Source organism: Podarcis tiliguerta (assembly GCF_965153285.1).
Source record: "Podarcis tiliguerta genome assembly, chromosome: 3".
Classification (NCBI taxonomy): Eukaryota; Metazoa; Chordata; class Lepidosauria; order Squamata; family Lacertidae; genus Podarcis; species Podarcis tiliguerta.
The window spans coordinates 119,236,884-119,257,642 of NC_139536.1; the positions used below are offsets into that span (position 1 = coordinate 119,236,884).

The 20,759-nt window shown below is 46.2% G+C and overlaps 1 long non-coding RNA gene across 4 annotated transcripts; it reads left to right on the forward strand.

Annotated features, from left to right (window-relative positions):
* Positions 1-3,664: 3,664 nt before the first annotated feature.
* On the forward strand, positions 3,665-11,949 carry LOC310675323. Of its 4 annotated transcripts, none has more exons than XR_014510044.1 (3): positions 3,665-5,558; positions 5,786-7,937; positions 8,151-11,949. It is a non-coding gene; the product is annotated as an uncharacterized lncRNA (long non-coding RNA). The 4 variants fall into 4 exon arrangements; XR_014510045.1 differs by having other exon boundaries at positions 3,675-4,720; positions 6,519-7,937; XR_014510046.1 differs by having other exon boundaries at positions 3,675-4,720; positions 6,539-7,937.
* Positions 11,950-20,759: the final 8,810 nt, after the last annotated feature.

The window sequence follows — 20,759 nt, forward strand, 5'->3', positions numbered from 1 at the left end:
CAAAAACGTTGTTGAATCCTTCTAAATCCAAAATGTCTGTGTTTTCAAGAAGCAACCATTCTTTCAACCAGCAAAAAGCTGCTGATTCATAGTAGAGTTTTAGGTCTGGCAGAGCAAAGCCTCCTCTTTCTTTTGCATCAGTTAATATTTTAAATTTTATTCTTGGCTTTTTGCCCTGCCAGACAAATCTAGAAATATCTTTCTGCCACTTCTTGAAACAGTCCATTTTGTCAATAATTTGCAGTGTCTGAAATAAAAACAACATTCTAGGCAATACATTCATCTTTATCGCAGCAATACGGCCTAACAGTGAAAGCTTCAAATTTGACCAAATTTCTAAATCTTTCTTTACCTCGGTCCAACATTTATCATAGTTGTCTTTAAATAAATTCCCATTTTTAGCTGTCATGTTGATCCCCAAATACTTCACTTTCTTAACTACTGTCAAACCTGTCTCATTCTGAAACCTCTCTTTCTCAGTTTCTGTTAAATTCTTTTCCAAAACCTTTGTTTTTGATTTATTCAATTTAAATCCTGCTACTCGACCAAATTCCTGAATCAGTTCTAAAACTCTTCCTGTAAAGTCAAAACTAGGTCATCTGCAAATGCTCTTAATTTATATTGTTTGGCTCCGACCTGTATCCCTTTAACCAATTGGTCCTTTCTGATCATATTCAGCAAAACCTCCAGGACCGATATAAAAAGCAATGGGGAAATTGGGCAACCTTGTCGTGTTCCTTTTTCTATTCTGAACTCCTCCGTTACAACATTATTAACAATTAGTCTAGCTTTTTGTTCAGAATAGATTGCACCTATACCATTTTCAAATTCTTGTCCTACCCCCATCCCCTGGAGATTCTTCTTCATAAAGCTCCAAGAAATGTTGTCAAAGGCATCCACAAAAATCAAAACTGCCTTCGTATTAATTTTCTCCTGTAAAAGTTCCAAAATGTTAATTACATTTCTCACATTGTCAGATAAGTGTCTACCCGGAAGAAAGCCTGCTTGGTCTTTATGGATCTCCTCTACTAAAACTTTCTTTAATCTTCTAGTCAAAATGTCTGCAAAACCCATAGGGGAGTTTTCATGGCAATGAAAATAATAGAACACAACCCTTGTTAACACCTGAGGCCACTGTGAATGGTTCGCTTTGAGAGCTATTGTTATCTGTGATTGTTGCTGTCATATTATCACGGAGGAGCCAAAGGATGTTCACAAATTTATATGGCCAGCCAATTTTCAGAAGGACAACCTACAAGGCATTACGATGTACAGTGTCAAAGGCCTTAGTCAGGTCAATAAACAACATGTAGGGGAAGTTTTTTTTCCCCTTAGTGGCACAGTTTCTATCTTTTTGCTAGATCTGAAAGGCCTTCCTTTCAATCTCACTGTCATTCTTATGAAACCAGTCCTTGATTTGGTACCCAACAGGCTACAATAATAGATGTTTTTAGCATTGTCCAGTGTTCTCGGTGTTATCAAGGAACTCCAAAAGCAGATGGTCCTTAAGAGTCGTTTGGAAGCAATCCCGTTTAATAGGATCTTGAAGAGCTTGAGCGTTCATTTTGCACCTTGGTTTCCTTCCCTGAAGACTTTGTTGAGGTATAATCTTAATAGCCATCATGAAATGTATTAATCGGTGATCTGTCCTGCAGTTGTCAGCGCTCGTCATAGATGAGCACATCACGGCAATCTTCAGCTCAGACAATTACATAGTCAAAGAGGTGCCAGTGGTTCGACCGAGGGTGCCTGTTATAGGTAATAATAAGGTTGTGCGCTGCACATATACGGAATCAAAAGTAAGATTCCGTATTGGTTGCTGTTGCCAATTCCTTCTTTCCCAATGTTCCCAGGTCACAGATCGAAATGCATCACAACTCTTGCATTTAAATCACCCAGGAGGATTTTTTTATCCTCCTTAGGCGTCTCCTTAGGTGTTTGGGGTGAGGGGTCAGAGTCAGAGTCTAGGGTAGGGATTTAGGGTTAGGATTTAGGGGCTAGGGCCCCTAAATTGACCCCATTTAAAAATGACCCCAACCCCAATCCTTACCCAACCCCTAGACCTAACCCCCTAACCCCTTAACCCTCGCCCTAGCCCCAGCCCCTAAATCCTAAACCCTAACCCTAAATCCCTACCCTAGACTCTGAGTCTCACCTCTAATCCCAAACAGTAAGGGTTAGGGTTTACGATTTAGGGTTGGGGTTAGGGTTCGGGGTTGGGTTCGGGTTCAGGTTAGGGCATTGGTAGGCAAACTAAGGCCTGGGGGCTGGATCTGACCCAATTGTCTTCTAAATCCGGCCCACAGATGGTCCAAGAATCAGCAGTTTTTACATGATTAGAATGTGTTGTGTTTTTTCCTTCAAAATATAGCTGGCCTCCCACAAGGTCTAGCCCGATGCTGAAAAAGTTTGCTGACCCCTGGTTAGGGTCTAGGGTTAGGGTCTAGGGTTTGGATCAGGGTTTACAATTTAGGGTTTGGGGTTAGGGTTCGGTTTAGGGTTGGGGTTAGTTTAGGGCAGGGGTTCATCTGTGGGCTGGACTGGCGCAGCGCTATGTCGGAAATGGTCCACAGCGCTGGAAATCGCTTCTGCGCATGCCCAAACGCCGAAAATAGTGTCTGGACATGCACAGACCTGATTTCTGGTATCTGCGCGTACGCAGACACCATTTCCAATGCCACTTGGTAAGTCCCTGCGCTGTGGTTGCTGCTTTAGCGCAGTGCACAGGAGACTTGCCAAGCGGGCGGCTTGGTTTGCAGGCAGCTTGTGGGTCGGTAAAACCGCATCTGGCCCATGGGCTGCACGTTGCCAACCCCTAGGGTTTAAGGGTTTAATGTTTGCGGTTAGGGTTAGGATTTAGAGTTTAGAGTTAGGGGTCAGAGTCTAGGATAGGGGTGTAGGGTTAGGATTTAGGATTTAATGTTTGGGTTTCGGTTAGGGCTAGGGTTAAGGGGTAGGGGTTGCGGGTTAGGGTTAGGTTAGGGTTAGGCTCAGGGTCTAGGGTACAGGTTTAGGGTTAGGAGTTAGGGCTCGGTTTAGGGTTAGGGGTAGCGTTGGGGTTGGGTTAGGGTTTAGGGTTGGGGTTTACAAGTGGTTAGAGCGTGTGGCTGGGAAGCATTACTTAGTGGTTACAGCGAGGGACTGGGAAGCTTTGCCTAATTGTTAGAGTGACTTAATGGGAAGCATTGCCAGTGGTTAGAGCAAGTAGCTGTGCTTAAGAGCGAGTGGCTGGGAAGCAAGCAGCACTTCCTCTGCTCCCAGTCAGTTAAAGGGGATTGCAAGGTGTCCTTCGTGGCATAATTGGATACCTAAATATCCCTTAAAGTGCCATTTAAGAGTGCAAAATCTAGCAATTAAATTCAATCACCTTTGGGCACAAGGTTGTGACGTTGTTCTGTGTAAAGGACACCTGCATATTTCTGCCTTTCAGCGGGTTGGACTGGAGGCCCCTTGGGGTCCCTTTCAGCTATATTATACGATTCTTTGGAAAGTGCTTCAGAAAGAATAAACGGTGGGGGGCATTCTTTTAAGTTAGCTCACATGGCGAGGTGGTCCCTCTGAAACTTTATTATTTCTTGCATGGCAATTTGAACTTGTGCCTGTTTTTACACGGGGCTCCTGTTTCTGTTCTTGTGGGTGGGGGGGAAATCGGTCCCACTGCTGAATTCCTGCTCCGAAAAGGTGAAGGAGAAGGAGGGAGGGAGAAGAGGAGGTGGAGAAAATGTCAGCAGCCGGAGCTCAGGAGGCGCCCTCTGCAGCCATTTTAGGAGAGGCACGGAGGATGGAAGAAGAATGGCAAAAAAGGGCGGAAACAGAATAGCCAGGATGGGGGGACTGCATGTGGAGAGGCTGCGGGTGCCATTTTTGAAGAGGGAAATGGCTGCCCGGAAGTGGAAAAGGGCGGATAATGTTACCGTAGCTATTTTGGATGAGATAATTAATATCCGGAAGCGCCTCCATTTATGGCGGTTGTTGCCAGCGGCGCCATTTTGTGCCAGGGAAATAGATGCCGGAAGCGCCTCCATTTTGAAAGAAAGGGGGGAGAGGACGTCGGCGGCAATAGGCGGAACTTCTCACGGATCTGGGCAAATCGCTGGGCGGATTAGCTAACCCTTTCCTCTCCGAGGAAGACGGAGCCGCGTGTTTGCCACCAGCCGGATCTCGCGGTCCACGGGTAGCCGCTGGCCCCGGAGGGCGAGTTCTCTTTGCCCCTTTGCCTGCTTCGTTGAGAGGGAGAAATGTGTGGCCTTCATGCGCGGCCGGGGAACCTTGGTCAAAATTCATTTTAAGGGGGGGGGGGGCAGGACCGAATTAACGGCGACGCAGGGTGTTGTCTTTTATTGTTATTTAATATAGTGGATTTATCTGGCGATTCACAGGATAAAAAGACGGGGTAGAAATATCTGCAAATAGTTTTTAAAAACACAAATAACCTTCCCTCCCAGAAGCGTTTAAAGGCTGTAGAATATTAATTAGCCCTTTAAAAATGCCTAAAAAGAACATTTGGGGCTTGGTCTCGTCCCCCCTAACCCTTAACAGTAGAGGTTTTTTAATTTATTCTATTTTGGGGAGAAAAATTTTTAGCAACTCCCAAGTAATTGCCTTGAGATCTCTATTGCATTTAACCCTTAGACAGCTTTTGTGAGCCTAATCAAGCAATGTGCTGAAAATTTAATTTGCTCAGATGAACCATTGCTTCCATCAGTGATTTTGGAACCAGGTAATTCCTCCAGATTTATCCAAACTAGCCAAGTAAAGTCAAAACACATACCTTGAATTGAATGCCACAAGAATAAATGCCCCTGCTATAGTGGCCAGCCCCAAAAGCCATTTGTGTTGTTAAGATTTTCAAAAGCAGAAATAATATTTACAAAACAGCAACTTCAGACCAGTTTTGGACACTTGCAGCACTTTGCAATGTTAAGAAAAGCACTTTCTACATTCATGAGCCTCATTTTCCCCCCCTTTTGCTGGAGGTATAAATGTTGTTAGCAATGTGCAATCACCCTGAAGGCTTCAGGCCTGCTCCTGACTGTTGAAATGCTCCTGGGGAGGCTGTAAGTCAGTCAGTAAACTCTGCTTCCAGTCAGTAAACTGATTGCAAGGTGTCCTTCATGGCATAACTTGCAGCTGCAGGAGAAGGTGTGGATCCTATACCTAAATATCCCTGAAAGTGTCATTTAAAAGTGCAACATCTAGCAATTAAATTCAATCACCTTTGAACAGAAGGTTGTGACACCTGCATATTCCTGGGTTGCAGCGAGCTGGACTTGATGACCATCACAGGATTCTTTGGAAAGTGCTTCAGAAATAATAAACAGAAATAGCATTCATTTAAGTTAGTCGTATGATGGCACTGTAGTCTCACTTCCCTGTAAACTACCGTATTTTTCGCCCCATAGGGCGCACCGAGTTTTTTGGGGGGGGGGGAATAAAGGGGGGGGGATTATTTTTCCCCCCAGGCTGCGCTCCCCGGGTTTTGGGCTGCAGGCTGCTGTCCGCAAGCCTTGGGAGCCCGGCAGGAAGTCACGCCAGTCTCCCCAGGCTTGCGGATATCTGCTCGAAGCCCGGGGCGCACTGCTCAGCCGCCTCCGGCTTCGGGATGCAGGCTGCTATCCGCAAGCCTAGGGTGGGAAGTCGCGCTGGTCTCCCAAGGCTTGCGGAGAGCTGCCTGAAGCCCGGGGTGCACTCCGCTGCACTCCCCAGGTTTCGAGCTGCAGACTGCTGTCCGCAAGCCTAGGGAGCCCGGCGGGAACTCCCGCGGGCTCCCAAGGCTTGTGGATAGCTTCCTGAAGCCTGGAGAGAAAGAGGGGTTGGTGCGCACCGACCCCTCTCGCTCTCCAGGCTTCAGCGAAAGCCTGCATTTGCCCCATAGGACGCACACACATTTCCCCTTCATTTTTGGAGGGGAAAAGGTGCGTCCTATAGGGCGAAAAATACGGTACTTTATTACTCCTTGCACTGCAATTTGAGCTTCATACATGAACCCCCTCTTTCAGTTTTCTGAAAGAAACCTGTCCCACTGATATTTCTCAGGTCTGTAAGGGCTCTGCTGAATTCCTGCTCCAAAAAAGTGGAAACACTATGACAAGCTTAAAAAAATGTTTTAGTATAACTTTATGAAAAATACAGAAGCTTTTCTACTAGGGATAACGGACACAGGTATAGCAAGAGAAGATCAGAAAATATTCCTCTATGCCACAGGAGTGGCAAGGATCCTAATTGCTAAAAACTGGAAAAAAGAAACTGTGCCAACAAAAACGGAATGGCAAGTCAAACTGTTAGAGTATATTGAACTGGCTAGATTAACACAGGCAATTAGAGATCACAGTAGACAAAGAGTTTCAAAAAGCATGGGGGAAAAGCAGAGAATACTTCACAAAACAGTGCCCTAAAATACATATGAGCTTCCTTGCAGTGGGTTGGACTAGATGCCCCTTGATGCCCCTTTCATGTCTCCCATTCTCCCTGTCTCTCTTCCTCTCCTTTTAATGACACTTTCCCCGTTTTTTTTCTAGCTGGGCCTCCCATTTCTTAGCTGGGCCACCTCTGGCAACCCAAGTGCTGGCACCTGCAACTTCGCCTGCTGGCATTGCTCTGACGAGATCCATTGACACCAGTTTTGGCGTCACCAAAGGAATCAGGGAGATGTGCTTCAATTCCCCTCGCAGATAGTATTTAACCCATCACGGCATCTCTCAAAGCATAGGAACTGTAGTTTCCTATGGGGGGAGAGAATATTCTGCGCAAGGGAACTCTGGGAGTTATAGCTCTGAGAGGGTCTCTTTGGGAAACGGAACAAACTACAGTTTCCACGATGCCCCCCCCCCCAAAGCACCCTGGGAACTATTGCCTGCTCTGGGTGTTGAGGGTTGTGGCATCTGAACAGTAAACAATCTGTCCTTGCATTCCACAGTATACAACTCCTTGCCGTCCCAAGCCCATTTCTCTTCCTAGGGAACTCTGGGAACTGTAGCTCATGGGAGGAACAGCACTTGGTGCCCTGAACTCTGGGAACCAATGGGCTGGCACCGCCGAGTGTCGCCTTGGCCTGCGACTTTGAAGGCACCACCTGCAGCTGGGAGGACATCAGCATATCTGGGTACTGGTGGCGCCCAGGGTGGGGCGGAGGCTGGGTGCGCGGCCCTGACTCCCCCTTCAGCCACACGCTGGGCACTGACAAGGGTAAACTTGCTTCATTTGAAAGGTGGGGAAGCATTGCTTAGCAGTTAGAGCACCCCTTTGACTTGGCGCCCCCCAACCAGGCTGGTACATGAGCACCTCAGAGCAGCGAACCAAGCTGCCTGACTCCGCTCCCTGACCATGAGTGACGCGGCCACAGCCTGTGAACTCCGCACCTGGTACAGTATGGCCGAGAAAGGTAAGCTTGGGGCACTGGTGGTCAGAAATCCAACAGGCGCAGAGCCATGTACTTGGCCTTTTTCCCTGTGTGGAGGAAATGCCACCAGGCACAGTTGTCGTAATTCCATATTGATATCACATATTACATTTTTAAGCTGCAGGACATATCGTGGTGATATCGTATAATTATTATTTATTGATTTCCAGACCACTGACACTCCTGGTAGGAAATATTAATGATATTAATGATATTAATGAAATACCATTCTTATCATGAAATTTACTGGCAGCTGACCGATAAAAATGAGAGCGGTTGAGACTAGATGTCATTCTGCAATTCTCGCAGGGTCCCATCTCCTCTGTTTATATATCTATGGTTCCCATCTGCAAGGGTCAGGCTAGATGACCCCTGGTTCCTCACCCCTCCGCCCTTCCCCTGCAGGACTCAACGGGAGCTTCCCAGTGGAGCTGAGCCATGGAAGCCAGATTGTCCCCTGTGGCGAAGCCCTGCGTCACCCTTAGGCGCCCGGCACCCCCTGCTGGCCTACACCGGAAGAATCCGCAGTGCTTTCCAGGTGGGTCTTGGGCTCCTCACCCTCCCCAGCCACTCCTTATCTGGAGCATGTCAAGAGTGCAGGTGACCTTCTCGGTGATGAGTGTGGCACTGGACAACGTGTAGTTCAGGAACTGTCGCCCCCAAAGTAAAGCTTTATTTTCTGCCTCCCTAAAACCTGGCCAACCAGATAGATTGCTTGGAGGCAACCCATTAATCGTCCCAACGTTTCCAGGTCCCCGGAGCTGCGCCCCAGGTGAGCTGTGCCTGCCAAGCGGCTGCGTGGCCCCTGCCCACACCGAGAACTGTGGCGACAGTGGAGATGAACGGGGTTGCGGTGAGCGGTCAAGGGGGCATTCGAGGCCAGGGGAACATTGGCACCACCAGAAGGGAGGGGGTTACCAGTGTCGCAGGAAACCCCCCCCCCCATCATTCAGTTTGTACAAACTTCATACACACTCACACACTACATACACTACACTTCTCTTATAAATTCATAGAAAATCAACCATACATCGGATTTGCACTGTTCCACTTTTATTTTACTCCATGAAGGAAGGACTACAAAATGGGGAAGGTTTGATGCAGGGCAGCCTTATGCAACCCTTCAGCATACCAGCACATACACAGGAGCCCTGCCCAGTTGCTATGCCAACCCTGATGGTCCTAGACAGAAGACCATCAAGATCCCAAAGAACTTGCATATGGGAGTGGATTCGACTGGAACAAAGGACAATAATCAGCTCTTCCCTCTGGGGGCAGGAAACTGCAAACTCTCCTCTGTCACCTGGAAAGTACTCATGGGGGGAAAGGGGGAGACAGGAGTGTAGCCAGGAGACAGGACACTCAGGTTACCACCACAACTCCTCCCTCAACCTTTCCTTTCTGTGATGTATGTTTCTGGGGGTGGTCTTGATCTACAGGGTGGCAATTTCAAAAGTCTTGCAAACCATTTTTCTGGGTCCTTCCTCTCTCCTGCAAGGGAGGGGTTGCAACAGATCTCCTGCAAGGGAGGGGTTGCAACCAAGCCTACAGGCTGCTGTTTTGCTCCAAGTTATCCTGGTTGGTGTCTTTGTTTTTGTCCAAGGGAGCCCTCAATTTTTTCCGTTAACACCAGGAAACCTCCCAAACAGGCCAAAGCATTTGAGGAGGGTGCAGAGTATGCTGGCTGAAATGGGGCTTACCCTGGGGAAAATCCTGAGTGGAAGTTGCAAGTTGGTGGCCACCACTGCCTCTTGTGGCAGGAAAGCGCCTCTTGTGTGCGCTTTGTAAAGAAGTACTTCCTTTCTTTGATGTGTCCTGAATCTTCCAGCGTCCAGCTCTGTGAGTTCTACCGTTATGAGAGGGAGAAAAACTTTCCTCTATCCACTTTCTCCAGGCCAGGTCTCATTGGCCTGGAGAAATCACATCTTTGCACAATTCAATGCACAAACAGTCAAAGAACAAATAGGAAATAGGAACAAATAGGAAAACTCCCCTGCGTTTGCTAAATAACCACATCCCTCATCTGTGTTGCTGGGATAAATTTATTTAACTCACCTGCCAAAACACAGGAGAATATCAACAATCCAGCACAGAAAATTTTACCCATGGTGTTTTGTTTTTCCAGAATCAGCTAAAAGGGAGAGGTTACCCGCTAACCTGTAAGGGAGCAAATATTCCTTTGAGAAGTTTCTCCCGAAATGGAAGGCACATGAGACTCTGTAATTCTCTTCTTTGGGAGGTGGGTGTCGTGCAAAGTGGCCTTGGGGAGCTGGATGCGAAGGAGGCACGTCCCAGGCAACCTGGGAGCATCTCTCACCTCCTCACTCTGGGAGCCTGCACCTCCTCTCTCAATCGCTCCGGTCCCAGGCGAGAACAAAGACCAACCTTTCTTGTGGGGTTAATGTTACCTATGGTGTTCCCATTATGTAGGGACTGGTGATTCGCTTCATCATTAGGGTCCAGACTGAGGTTCCCAGGGTGGCACGTGGACTCCATGGCCCCCTCTTTAAAAAGTTTCCCCAAAATCTGTTAGTTTTTACAGTGCTACAAGACCATTTGTTTTGGCAGTTGAGGGATTGTTTGTTTGTTTGTTTGTTTATATTGCCCTTTATTTTACATCACTGTAAATTATTAAATAATAAAAAATAGTGTTTGTTATTTAGATCAATCCATATAGCTCATTGGGCAGAGCACAAGACTCTTAATCTCAGGGCCATCCTTTGAGCCCCATGTTCCCAGAGTTCCCTGGCAAGAAGGGAACCCTACCCCTAACAAAACCCTAACCCAGGGGTTGGCAAGGCCAGATCACTCCCACAGAAATCACATCTGTGCGTGTCTGTGGCTCTGGAAATTGCTTCTGCGCATGCCCAGACGCCGAAAATCACTGGGACAGCTCAGTCTGCAGAGCAGGAGACTTTCCATCTCAAAGCCCTGGGTTTGAGGGGCAAAAAGATTCTTCCCTTGCAGAGGGTTGGACTACAAAAGGACCTTTGCTTTCCTGCTCTCTCCCAAACTGGGAAACTCCCAATGGAAAGTGCTCTGACCTTTCTCTTTTTCTTCATAGGGGTTTTCACACCGTACAGTATCTGACCGGGCTTGGTTTAAAAGCCTCCAAGTATTCCTTGGATCGAGCAGTGCTAATATTTGCTCTGCTAATCTTTCCACCAAACTGGCTGGCTTCTGGATGACATGCAGATTACGTTCTGTATTTAAAACAAATGTCAAATCAATAAATTTTTTTCAAGAGAAATGCTAAAAATATAATTGAGACGAGACAATTTAAGGAAAATTCACCAGAAAGTATTCCTCTTTGTTGCGGTTAGTGGCTGTGGACATGGGCATAACATGTCGTGTGCTGTAGCACATGACTCTACCCCCCAAGAATCATGGGAACTGTAGTTTGCCCCTAAACTATAAGTCTCAGCACAACACATGACTGGCTTATCATAGGGACCACTGCATGCAAAAACTTGTGGTGCTAGAAGATCTTGCGCCTTATATTTACCCTGGGATCCCAACCACCCTTGCCCAGGACACCAGACTCAGCTCTACGGCTGCAAATACAACGTTTGAAGTGTTTAAGGTGCATTATACAAATGTGACACTAGATGGCAATTGTGAGGTTATGGCAAATTCAATATATTCTTCAAAACACCTTTTTTTTTTTTTTAAGTGTTTTCATTTTTTAGATTCCACCACTCACACAGGTTCAACGGAGTTGCTGTCCATCTGAAGATCATAAGGCCTTTTGTGCCTATATCAATCCCTCAGGTGGTAAAATCAAAGAAGTACAAAATACTTTACAACTATATATAATACAACTATATATAATACTTTACAATCATATAAATGTTGGAAACAAGCCTCCTTCTTCGGGAGAAGCTGGCAACTCTCCCAGGCTCCCGGCTTGGTCTCCAGTGACCTCCCTGGCTGCAATCCCCGCAGGATCCAGGCTAGGTCTCAATAGGCGACACTTCCCAGCGTGGGAAATGCACACCCCCTCCCTCCTGCTTCCCTGGCAGGGAAAAGAGATAGTCAGAAACGTCTATTTACATCCTTTATTTCTGACTTTGCAGCACTACAGAAAACATGTCCGTTCACTTCAAAATCCAGCAAACAAGAGAGAGAGAACTTCCTGTACATACGCAAGAGGAAGGTCTCATATTACACTCTTCACAAAGACTTTTCCAGCCTGTGAACTTCCGGGAAGCTTCTTTCCCACAGCTAGCCATATCACATGATGTCAACAAACGCTGTCTGCAGCTGCGATGAGCTCATATTGTAACAATAAATTCCAACACACTGAGGAGCCTTTGCTGGAAGGCTGCGGGGCTATGCACTTACCTGGGAATCAAACTCACTGAACTTCAAAGAACTTCTGGGAGAATGTGTATAGGATTGCCCTATAAAGGCCTAAAATTTTGACCAAGACTCATGGGTTTGAGTCCCATGTTGCGCGAAAGATTCCTGCATGACCCTTGGGGTCCCTTACAACTCTACAATTAGCGAAGTATACATCAATATAAAATAAAAATGTGCTTTTAATGAAAGGGCTTCTGCTGTGCTGTTTTTATTGCCATTATTTGGTTTTACAAGATTTTTATATGTATACACACACAGTTTTAATTCTATCAGTGTTTAATTGCTTTTTAATTGTAGATCCCCCACCCAGGTTTTAGCTTGTCTTCTTTTCATCCGTAAACTGCCTTGGGTACCCATCAGGGAAAAAGGCAGGGTACAAATAAATGTATAATAATTATAATAATAATTTCAAACTGGGCATTTTTTGTTTTCAATATACAATGCTGGCAAGAGAGAAAGGCCACCCATAACTGCAGAGTTATGGGTGATCCCCAAATGAGGGGTGTCATAGAAATTTAATAAAATTAGTTTAATCAATGTAATAATAACATTGCCTTGACCTGCTTGGCTGAAAAAGCTCGCATGGCTTCTGGAAAACCCAGTGGAGGCCGTAGTTGAACTGGGGGGCACATGCAAACACCTGGCCCATTGTCCCAGGCCTCCTTGCCACTGACATCCTTTCACCCATGTGACCTCCAGGTGCTTGGGTCCCCTAGAAACACTGGTGAGGTGAGCTTTCATTTTCTTTTCCCACTGAGGATTGGAAAGAGTTGAAAGATTAGAAATATTTGAAAAAGATGGAGAAGAAGATCCGATAAGACCATTAAAACTAGCTGCCTCTGGTTGCTAACCTTTATTTTGGCAGATTATTATCAAATGGCCCTGGCTTCTTTTTTTGAAGTTTACAAAGTAATAATAATAATAATAATAATAATAAATTGTATACCATCCTCTTACCCATAAATCTCAGGGCAGTTCACAGCATCAGATAAACAAAATAAAAAAAACACAAAATACATAATAAAAACAAAGACAACCCAATAATTTATACCCAGCCAAAGCTTGGCTTTCTGATATCTGAAGATCAGTCTCCTATTAGAGGGACAGGAGCAGGCTTGGCAAAACTAGAAAGAAGTCTAAAGGCAATTCTCTGTGCCTCATCCTTGAATGATTTCGCTCTCTTGTGAAACCCCAGTGGGCAGCTCTTCCTCGGCTGACCCTTTGTCGGAAGGAGGGGGTCCTTTGCTTCAGGGTCCTTGCTTGAGGCCGGGGGGCCCTCTGTGGCCTTTCCTCCACTTCGACTGGAGACCCAGCTGCCCCCCCCCCGGACAGGGAAAGCCATGACAGCTGGACAGCCTCAAGGTCCGCATCTTGCCTCCAAAGACGCTTTGGCTGCCTCCAAAGACGCTTCGGACATTTAAGCCAGTGCAGAAGTTGGCAGCCAGGTTGCTAACTGGGGCAAGACGGATTCAGCATCTGACACAGATCCTACCTTGACAGCACCAGCTGCACCCAATTCCAAGGGCTACTTCTAATGGAGAAAGCCTTCAGCAGCTCAGGAGAAGGAAGGAAGGGGTGAGAGAGGGAAGGAATGAGCGCAGGAAGGAAGGAAGGAAGGAAGGGGTGAGAGAAAGAGAAAAAGGAAAGAAAGAGAGAGGAAGAGAAAGGGGGAATTGGAGGGAGAAAGAGAGGAGAGAGCGAGAGGAAGGGGAGGAAGGGGAAAAGAGAGGAAGAATAGATGGAAGGAAGGAGAGAGAGAGAGAGAGAGAAGGAAGGAAGAGGAAAGGGAGAAAGGGAAAGAGAGAGAGAGAGAAAGAGAGGGTGGAAGGAAGGGGAGAGAGAGATGGAAGGAAGGAAGGGAAAGAAGGAAGGAAGAGGAGAGAAAGAAAGAAAGAAAGAGAGAGAAGGAAGGAAAGAGAGAGAAGAGAGATGGAAGGATGGGGATAGAGAACTGGAAGGAAGGGAGAGAGAGAAAAAAAAAGTGATAGGGAGAGAAAGATTGAAGGGAAGAGAGAGAAAGAGGAGAGAAAGATAGAGAGAGAGAGAAGAGAGGAAGGACAAAGGAAGGAAAGAGAGAGAGAAGGGAGGAAGGACGGAGCAAGGAAGGAAGGACAAAGAGAGAGAGAGGAGACAGAGAGAGGGAAGGAAGAGAGAGAAGGGGGAAAGAGAGAGAGGCTGTTTTTTGTTGCATATGCGTAGTAAGAAGACGAATAAGTTTCGAGTTTTTTTGGGTGTGCACGCATATTCACCCAAACTTGGCAAAACAAAGAAGGCCAAATAAAGCAAAACAGGTTCACTTTCTTTCAATATGCACACCCATATGCATATAAAGAAGACGTTTATTTAACTTGGGTTCTGATTGTCTACGCATATTCACTCAAAAATCGCAAAACGAAAAGTCCAAACAAAGCAAAAGCCATTGTTTTTTGGTCACCTTGCAAAGAAAATAATGAATAAGCTTTGATTGGGCTTTGACATGGTTTCAGGTTCTCTGGCCTTGCACACAAAAACAGCAAAGCAAAGTGAAAGAAACCCTAAGAAAGGAAAACTCGTTGTTTTTGCTTCCATATGCATAGCTGAAAGAGGAATAAGCTTTCTTTGGGTATCTTTCCCTTGGTTTCAGGTTCTTTCACTGTGCAAAAATCACAAAGCGAAGGGAGAATCCCAAGCAAAGGAAAACTGGTTATGTTTTATTCCATCTGCATAGAAAGAACAAACTTTATTCGGGTGTATTTCACGGTTTCTGGTTCTTTAGGTGTGAATGCATATTCACCCAAAAAACACAAAGCGGTGAAAGAAGCCCAAACGAAACAAAGGAGGGTTTTAAACAGAGTTCTTTTGTTTCATAAAGAATCCCAAACAAATGAAAACTCATTGATTTTGCTTCTATTTGCATAGAAAAATACGAATAAGCTTTATTTGGATTGGTTTCATGTTTTATGGCTGTGCATGCATATCCGTCGAAAAATCCAAAAGAAAGTGAAATGTCCAGACAAAGCAAAAGCCGTTGTTTTGGTCATCTTGCAGAGAGAGATGACGAGTATGCTATTTCTTCTTTTCGTTGTTTTTGTTTGTTTGTTTGTTTGTTTGTTTGTTTCGGGGGTTTTTGGGTGCTGGACAATTGGGAAAACGTGGTGTAAGGTTGAATAAGGGATGTGGGTGTGTGAGAATGTTCACGGATGCAGGAGAGGATATATTGTCTGATTATATCCTTATCCAACTTGTGTTAACAAGTTCCCCAAATTCAGCAGAGTAAAACCTTTATTTTAAGTTTTCCACGGCAGCGTTTGCTCAGGCTCGCTTAAGCCTCTATAATAACTATTCTGGTAATTTCCCCTTATTCCCTCATAAAATAGAAGAGACAACACAGTCTTTTACAAAAGTATAAAAAAGAGTTTACTCACATTCTGTTCACAATCAGATCCCAGAAGGCAGACTTAAGCTTAGTGAAGTAATATACATTTGGAGTCTATCTCTTAAGAAGACAGTCCCTTTGTCTTCTCTTGGCTGGGAGCCAAGAGGGCATCTTTCACTCAGTAGATGTTGTTCCTCCGATGCATGTGGTGAAAGAAAGAGAGATGGCTGCCCTGTCCTGTGCTTTTGTCATTACCTGCACACACACACCTCTAGTCACATGTAGAGGAAGTCTGTTCCAGCCCAGAGGGAAACAGGAAGTTTATCTGCTGGCTGGACAAACATGTACACTCTAGGAATGTTGTACTTGACTACTCTTGTGTTTCACATCCCACAGGGTGGCGCTGTGGGTTAGCCTAGGACTTGTGGATCAGAAGGTCGGCGGTTCGAATCCCCACGATGGGGTGAACTTCTGTTGCTTGGTCCCTGCTCCTGCCAACCTAGCAGTTCAAAAGCACGTCAAAGTGCAAGTTTGCGGGAAGGTAAACAGCATTTCTGTGTGCTGCTCTGTTTTGCCAGAAGCAGCTTAGTCATGCTGGCCACATGACCCAGAAGCTGTCTGCGGACAAACGCCAATAAAGCGAGATGAGCACCCTCAGCCAATAAAGAGAGATGAGCACCGTAACCCCAGTCGGTCACGATGACCTAATGGTCAGGGGGTCCCTTTACCTTTACCTTTTTAAGGTCGAATAAGCTTTGTTTGGGCTTATGAACTTGGTTTCGGTTTTTGGGTGCGCAAAATGGAAAACGAAGTCAAGTAAGGCCCAACAAAGCAAGACAGGTTCTTTTTGTTTCAATATGCAGAGAAAGAAGACGAATAAGCTTATTTGGGAAGATTTCACTTGGTTCTTTAGGTGTGCATGCATTCAACCAAAAAACAAAGCAAAGTCCAAACAAAGCAAAATCCAAGATTCTTCCTTCTATTTAGATGGAACCAAAAAAAACCTCTTTTGCTTTACTTAGGCTTATTACACTTCGCTTTGCTATTTGTGGGTGAATGAACACCGAAAGAACAATTAAAGCGTATTCGTCCTCTTTTTATTGAGATGGAACCAACACTTCACTCTGCGATTTTTGGGTGAATGTGCATTCTAACCCCAAAAACAACAATTGGAAATAAGCCCAATCAGACCTTTATCATCTTCCTTTTATGTAGATGGAATCCAAAACACCTTTATGCGTGGGTTGGGGGCGATTCTGGTGCACCCCCAAAAAACACCATGCGAATTGACATAAGCCCAATCAAAGCTTATTCGTCTTCTCTCTATGCATATGGAAGCAAAAAGAGGCTGTTTTGTTATGTTGGTCTCATTAAATCCACTTTGCGATTTCTGTCAATGTTGCAATAACACCAAAGAACACGATTTGAAATAAGCGAAATACAAGATTCTTCTTTCTAGGTAGTTGGAACCCAAAACAACCTCCTTTGCCTAGTTATTAAACATCGCTTTGCTATATGTGGGGGAATGAACACCGAAGGAAGAATTAAAGCTTATTCGTCCTCTTTCTATTGAGATGGAACCAAAACACCTATTCTTGATTTGGGCTGATAACAAACTTAACTGCGATTTTGGGGTGAATGTGCATTTAACCCCGAAAACAACAATTTGAAATAAGCCCAATCAGAGCTTTATCATCTTCTTTTCGTGTAGATGGAACCCAAAACACCTTTTTGCTTTGGTTGGCGTGATTCTGGTGCACACCCAAAAACACCATGTGAATTGAAATAAGCCCAATCAAAGCTTCTTTCTAAGCGTATTTCTAAGCTTCTTTCTAAGCGTATTTCGACGACTGGCTTTTCACACCCACGCTTTCAGCCAGCACGTTCCAGGGGTTCACCTCGGACGAAGAACCGGCACTAGACACACGTTCCCCGGAGGGATCACCCTCGGGGTCTGCCTCAGACCGCTCTTATTGGTGGGACGATCGACCAGAGGAGCGGTGGAGCAGGAAGTGGCTGGGGGGTCCTTGGCAGGCAACGACCCCAGAAGTGACCGGGGGAGAGATGGACATGGACGTGCTGGGGGAGGACCTTGGGTTCGAGCACGGCGGCACAGAGATGGAAGCAGAGGAAATCGAGGTCGGCGAGAGCACGGAGGACGAGCCGGACTTATCCGGCTGGATGCACGCCACGGGGGACCAACTGTATCCGCCATTCACCCCCACAACGACGGAGCACCCAGCACCCACACCTGAAGGAGGGGAGGGGGGAAGGGGGGGCTTCGAGGGGGGGATGGGTGTCAGGGGTTCAGGAGCAGAGGCACAGGATAGGGAGGAAATGGAGAGCGAGGGGGAGGAGTCCGAAGGAAATGTCAGCGATGACAGCGGTCCGAGGTCTCTGAGTCTTTCCAGTGAATCGGAGGATTCACAAAAAGGGGCTCCCATGGTCAGGGCAAGGGGAGTGCCCAGGGGGGCACTTCAGGAAGAAGGGGCCAGAGGGGACTCAGAGAGCAGCAGTTGGAAATCCGGACCAGCGTCCACACCAGAGTGCAGTAGGGGGGAGGAGTCCCAGGCATCGGGATCAGGCGGCGCGCTACCAGCGGGAGAACATGAGGCAGGATTGACCACGCCTCCGTCGGGGAGCGAGGAAACGGTCAAGAGGAAGGTTAAAAGCTGCGCGCGCGCGCCAAGTTCAAATGTACAGGAGAGCAGCACAGTTGGCAGCCCGGATAGGGAGCCGGGTCCTAAAGCCCATCGAAGAGAGAGGGAGGAGTCAGGGGGGTCAACGTCTGCGTCGGAAGAGTCCAGGAAAGAAGGGACCCAGGGGGGTAGCAGGACCCAGAGGAGAAAGGAGAGAAGGAAGAGGTGGAGTAAGGTTAGAGTCTTAAACTGGTGTACAGGGGGCGGAGATTCAGATGGAGCTTCGCCGGTCTAAACCCTAGACGTAGAGCTGGGGCGCTGCGGTTTGGAAATGGAAACTGTACTTCAATAAAGACTGTTGTACATTACTACCGGCTAGCGTTGGTCCTCTGTGAGCTGGGACCAGGAGCCAGCCCTGACAGTTCCAATTCAACAGAAAGAGGACGAATAATCTTTGATTGTTCTTTCGGTGTTCATTCACTCACAAATAGCAAAGCGAAGTTTAATCAGCCCAAACAAAGCAAAACAGGTTGTTTTGCGTTCCAGCTAAATAGAAAGAAGAATCTTGGATTTCGCTTATTTCATGTCGTGTTCTTTGGTGTTAATGCACATTGACCCACAAATCGAAAGTGTGTGTAATGAGACCAAAATAAAACAACACTGTCTTTTCGCTTCCTTATGCGTAGAAAGAAGACGGATAAGCTTTGATTGTGCTTATTTCAATTCGCATGGTGTTTTTTGGGGGTGCACCAGAATCACCCCAACCAAAAAGGTGTTTTGGGTTCCATCTACATAAAAAGAAGATGATAATGCTCTGATTGGGCTGATTTCAAATTGGTGTTTTTGGGATGAGAATGCACATTCACCCAAAAATCGCAGCGCGACATGTTTGTTATCAGCCCAAATAAAGCATAGGTGTTTTGGTTCCATCGCAAAAGAAAGCTTGGATTGTTCTTTCGGTGTTCATTCACTCACAAAGCGTGTTCTCCTTCATGGAGAGCACGTGTTGCGGTGTGGGCCTCCAGGACACTCCAAAGTTCGAGGGCGGGCTAATTGATCGTTGGCCACTGATGCAATTGGGGCTTCCCTTGTTGTTGGGACGAAGTTAATGTTGCCATTTATTGATTGACAGCCAGAAATACTAAAACTCCTTGCACGAGGTTAGGGCTTCCTCTTTTCGCCCATGCATCGGATTGATCACAGCGAAGGGAGATGGTTGTATTTTTCTACTAATTACCCATTATCCTTGTGTCTTTGGCCTTCTTTAATTGCGTTAGCTCTATTTAATTCTTAATTTTGTCCTTTGATTAAGTTTCCTCGGTGTAATAATTATTAATTTTCCCTCTCTCCTAAAATTTTTACCCTTCATTCCCACCCCCCTTAGTCTTTTAATTTCCCCCTATCCCCCCTCCCCCCCCACTGTAGCTTACCTTAACGTTCGGAGGCACTAGGCCTCTGCGAAGTGCGCCCAGCCGCAGGGGCGCAGCTGCCTAGGCCTGGTTCCTGGTTGGACGAAGGGCCTTTTCTCGGCAGCGCCTGGTGCCGCGCCGCAGCAGGGGGTGCCTCCGGCCCTGCTGGGCCTTCTTAGGCTTTCCTGAGCCCACCCCCGCCCCCCGCTGATTTCCGAGGCCGGATTCGGCCTTCTTTTGTCCTTGGCGGCCCTCCCGGCGAAGCGGGGAGGCCTGGTGTCTGGCGGGGCTGCAGGGAGGCAGGCGCAGCCTAACTTGGGCCTGGGTGCAGGCCCATTGTGTTCAGCCGCCTTTCCCTGCTGCGTTTTGGCGGGAACGCCATTTTCCAGGCTTAAATTGCTCACGCAGGCCATCTAGTGGCCGTTCAGAGGCACTGCAGCCTGTTTTATTATTGCTTTATTTAGGCTCACAATTGCTGCCATCTGGTGGCCGTTCTGAGCATTGCAGCCTCCCTGATTTAATTATAAAGAAATACTTTAGACTGTTAACTGCTGCCACTTTGTGGACATTCTGTGCATTGCAGCCTGTTGTTTTATTTTAGTACAGGGAAGCTAATTTGCTGCCAGCTAGTCGCCAGGTATCTGGGGTGCATTAACTTCTTTTCTCATGTTGATATTTCTCTTTTTTCGTAGCCATCATGTCCCGAAGAGAGACATCTTGGATGTCGCGTATTTCAAGTTGTGTTCTTTGCTGTAAATGCACATTGATCCAGAAATCGCACAGTGTATGTAATGAGACCAACATAACAAAACACCGTCTTTTCGCTTCCATATGCATAGAAAGAAGACGAATAAGCTTTGATTGGGCTTATTTCAATTCTCATGGTGTTTTTTGGGTGTGCACCAGAATCGCCCCCAACCCAAGCAAAAAGGTGTTTTGGGTTCCATCTACATAAAACGAAGATGATAAAGATGGTGAAGCCCAAATAAAGCATCGCAAAAGAAAGCTTGGTTTGTTCTTTCGGTGTTCATTCACTCACAAATAGCAAAGTAAATTGTAATAAGCTTAAACAAAGCCAAACAGGTTGTTTTGCGTTCCAGGTACATAGAAAGAAGAATCTTGGATTTCACTTATATCATGTTGTGTTCTTTGGTGTTAATGCAAATTGACCCAGAAATCGAAAGTGTGTGTAATGGGAACAAAATAAAACAACACTGTCTTTTCGCTTCCATATGCGTAGAAAGAAGACGAATAAGCTTTGATTGTGCTTATTTCAATTCGCATGGTGGTTTTTGGGGGTGCACCAGAATCACCCCAACCAAAAGCAAAAAGGTGTTTTGGGTTCCATCCACATAAAAAGAAGATGATAACGCTCTGATTGGGCTGATTTCAAATTGGTGTTTTTGGGATGAGAATGCACATTCACCCAAAAATCGCAGCGCGACATGTTTGTTAACAGCCCAAATAAAGCATAGGTGTTTTGGTTCCATCGCAAAGGAAAGCTTGGTTCTTTCGGTGTCCATTCACTTAAAAATAGCAAAGCGAACTGTAATAAGCTTAAGAAAAGCCAAACAGGTTGTTTTGGGTTCCAGCTA